We start from the raw sequence: 4,080 nt of genomic DNA, 5'->3' as shown, positions 1-4,080 counted from the left end.
ACTGTAGTATGTACCCCAGCCAGATTCACTGTCCCTCCTTGATAAATGTCAATTTTGGGGGGAGAGTTATCTTTAAACATTAAATTTTCTAGGTCATAACTATTACCATAGCAATGGAACGGATAGGTCAGATGTTTTGGGGGTTTGTTGATGTTGTTGTTTTGTTTTATTTTGTTGTTGTTGGTTTTTTTTGGGGTTTTTTGTTTGTTTGTTTTTTTGGATTTTTTTTTTTTTTTTTGCTGTTTTTGTTCTTTTGTTTTGTGGGGTGGGTGGGGGCTAGTTTTATTCTCTCCGTCCTCATATTCACCTCACAGTCTGGCCCTTGCCGGTACCAAATTCTCGAGTGTAGGCCTAAACATGCGAGTAGGCCTATTAAACGTTAACAAACGCCGCTTATGATTAGTGCTTTTGAACTTTGGTAGAGAAACCATGTATTATTAGGACCTTCTTTGGTACAAAGGGACTGTGCATTTTTACTGGCCATGATCATTATACTGCAATTACCACGTTTAATTTTATTCCAGACTTTACCCAATCACTTTAGCTACTGCCAGGGCTCTTGATAAGGATATTGTAATCCAGGGATACAATGTTCCAAAAGGAGTGAGTAAAAACATATTAAAATATTCATTTTATATGATAGTTTCGTCTATTATATAATATAGGCTTACTGTTCTTTTTGTGTGGGTGATGTCGAACAGAGCCGGATCCAAAACATTGTTTATACGATCTTTGCTTAAGTTACGCTCGTGTCCTGATGGGACTAAGTTGATGCAAATATGCTTTTGCCAGGTTAAGAGAACCTGCATATGATAGCCTATATAGGATAAAAATTCGATAAAGAACACCAATCCAACTTACCAATAAAACAAAATGTAATGCCAGCCTTTGGATTATTGGGACTAATATCTGTCACGGATGCCGATGTAGTTGTAGATGATATTTGAAATGTGTTAAATATTTTCTTAAAATCACTCGGATAACTGCACAGAAGTTATATTCATGATCACGATTAACATTTCAGACTCAATTTACGACCAATTTCTACACCGCAAGTCGGGACCCCAAGATTTTTGACAACCCAAATGAATTCCAGCCTGAGCGTTGGCTTCAGAAGGAGAAAAAGTACCACCCGTTTGCTTCACTACCGTTTGGGCACGGAACCAGAATGTGTGTTGGTAAGTTGATAATATGGAAGAAGTCGAATTCAATATAAGTACACATTTGAAACCCCGAGCCATACATTAACCTAAGGTGTGTGTATCTGTGGGCAAAATGAAATCCTTAACTAATTGATAAGATACGGAAAATATACAAACATATATATAGAATTGCAGATTCGTAAGTTGTGGCAGTAAATAACTTAATCAATTAAAATATATACTCCAGTTTATTTAAAATTAGAATAGCCGTTTCCAAGAAAAACATCAAAGCTAAGCGAAATAATCAAGTAGAGTTGAAGTCTAATTTTAATTTATTCTCACACTTAAATTTATTTGAATTTTTTATATGTATTATTTTATATATTTCAGGTCGCCGATTAGCACAACTAGAGATGTATCTAATCTTATCAGAGGTAACTCGTGTACCGTAAATATTCGCCTAATGACGCTCTGGGCTACCTTGACATTAGTGGAATTTTAGGGATAATCTAAAACTGCCCTGCAGCAAATTTCCCACCAGCATAATTAATAAGGACACAGGACCTTTATTCTCTTTTGTATTTTAGAGGAGGGCCTCTATATTTGCACATGAAATGTACTCCCAAGCAAAGGAGCCCACGTGCGCCATTAGGCGAAACTTAACGGTATTTCATCATTCATAAATACATTGTATGTACATTTTGTAAATCACAGTGTACAATTATTTGAATTGGGGACTACTCCCGATTCCAATATAATACAGCATTACTTTTTTAGGATTAAGAACAATATTACCCTATTTTAGCAAATGCAAAATTAGAATCCTTAGTTGGACCTAATTGGCCATAAACGCCAAATTTGATATTTAGCTAATTTTTAAAAATAAGGGTAAAAAATATGCTTTTCTGGTTTTTTGTATGGTGTGACAAATCAAACCAAAAGACACTGTATAAAACTCAGTATGTAGTTCATATTCCCCTCCATAATTAATTGTTAAAATAAAGACATACTGTATAAATTAAGATATTTTAATGCCAAGTTTATGAGTTTAGTCCCAGTAATCGTCAGAAAACGTACAAAACGTTGTGGGTTTGTTGTTGTTGTTGTTGTTGTTGTTGTTGTTGTTGTAGTTTGTTTGTTTGTTTTTGTTTGTTTTTTTGTTTTTTTGTTGTTGTTTTTTGTTTGTTTTGTTTTTTTGTTGGGGTTTTTTTGTTTGTTTTTTGTTGTTGTTTTTTTGTTTGTTTTGTTTTGTTGGGTTTTTTTGGGTGGGTTTTTTATTGCTCTTTTTTCCCAAACATCAATTGATGATAGAACTTTATTTTTTATTTCCAGTAGATCATTTCCAAGGATTGAGCTATATTTCATCAGCCAAATCTGCCATTTTTTTTAATTCCAAACAATTAGTGCTTTATTACTCTCAACCAGGAATACTCCCCCAATTCAAATACGTACAAATAATAATACTGTCTCAATTTATAGGAACACTCCGGCAATCACATCATTTTGCCTTATATGTTAGAAAAACAATTATCAATCACGAATCGCCAGGTTTTATTTAAGACAAACACATGAACTTATATTGACCATAAAAACGAATAAAAATAGCCGGCTCTCAACACGCGATATTCAAAATCCCCGCGTTAAAATTACCTGTGGCGATTGACGCCATAATTATTTGTGCTCAATTGTCATCAGCTTTCATTGCGTTACTGGGTCGTCATTGCCACAGGCAATTCTGATGCCCGGGGAACTTGAATATCACGTGGTGAGAGACGGTTGTTTTTTATTCGTTTTGAAAGTCAATATGAGGTTTTTTTAAATAAAACCACGTGATTCGGGCTTGATAATTACTTTTTCTAACATATAGGCATAAAGTTGTGATTGGCGGACTGTTCCTTTAAACAAAAATGTTACACTTATAAAATATGATCCTACTCGTTTGTGCTACTTTTTCAGCTCGTGAGGAATTTCAGATTAGTTTCAACCAAACCAAATCTTGGCTCAAACTGTGGAGTGATAATTAATCCAGAATCATCGGTAGAGCCTAAGTTGATAGATCGTTGAGAATAGTCGGAGCGAGGAGCAGTTATTCCCTATAAGAACTGACTTTTAAAGCTATACACGTAGAATACCAGCTGTCATACAGAAATGACTATTTACGATTCCCAAAGTTATGTCTATTGATCTATTTTCTGATCAACGCGATACGAACCAAACAAATCTAATAGAAAGACTGAACTACATTTGTGAGTGGACACTACGAATGAGCCGTAAACTCGGCAAATTGCATTCTGAGTTACAGTATAAAATTAGGGATGACCAATGAACCATCAACTTGATTAGAACACTCCCATAGACATGCAGGGAGCTCAACTGTGCACTGCTTGCACAGACATTTCTAAATTGAGCTCATTCTTTTATTTTTCATAATTTTTCTGTAAAAATTGGGGATGTTAATGCCAATTATGTTTTGTAACTATCTTGCATTCCATCGCCACAGTGCGCTTAATTGCCAGTGGCTGAGTTCAGCACTGCTCAAGAATGGCACAAAATATTCATGTCAATAAGATCAGGTGAACAACGTGGCCTACTGAGCTGTAATTTGGCAGAGTTGCCAGTAATACCTCTATCATACCCTCTGTAAAAAGGTTAAAAAATTGAACAAGTAGATCTCGAGTTACAAATTAAATCACCAGCTTCCCTTTGGAATTTCCATACTCCTTTCGAATCATGCTAAGAAGACACCTTTCTGAACATAAATGTGAAGTTTCGTGCTCATTCGATGTATTGTTCACCTGATTTCAACCCTAAACGTTTTCTTATATTTAGGCCTATACCATCTACAACTTGCTGCTGGCTATACCTTGTTTAGAACTTTCAAAAGAAGTACCTGATTGTGCAACCATAACTGTTTCAAAATAGCCCGCGAAGGTCATGC

At 35.3% G+C, this 4,080-nt stretch overlaps 1 long non-coding RNA gene across 1 annotated transcript; it reads left to right on the top strand.

The window, feature by feature from the left end:
* Positions 1-1,030: 1,030 nt before the first annotated feature.
* Positions 1,031-3,221, top strand: LOC140169046 (uncharacterized). Its single transcript, XR_011861330.1, has 3 exons — positions 1,031-1,178; positions 1,533-1,576; positions 3,099-3,221. It is a non-coding gene; the product is annotated as an uncharacterized lncRNA (long non-coding RNA).
* Positions 3,222-4,080: the final 859 nt, after the last annotated feature.

Source organism: Amphiura filiformis, chromosome 14 (genome assembly GCF_039555335.1).
Source record: "Amphiura filiformis chromosome 14, Afil_fr2py, whole genome shotgun sequence".
NCBI lineage: Eukaryota > Metazoa > Echinodermata > Ophiuroidea > Amphilepidida > Amphiuridae > Amphiura > Amphiura filiformis.
The sequence above is the reverse complement of the archived record's forward strand: the minus strand, read 5'-3'. Positions and strand labels throughout refer to the sequence as shown.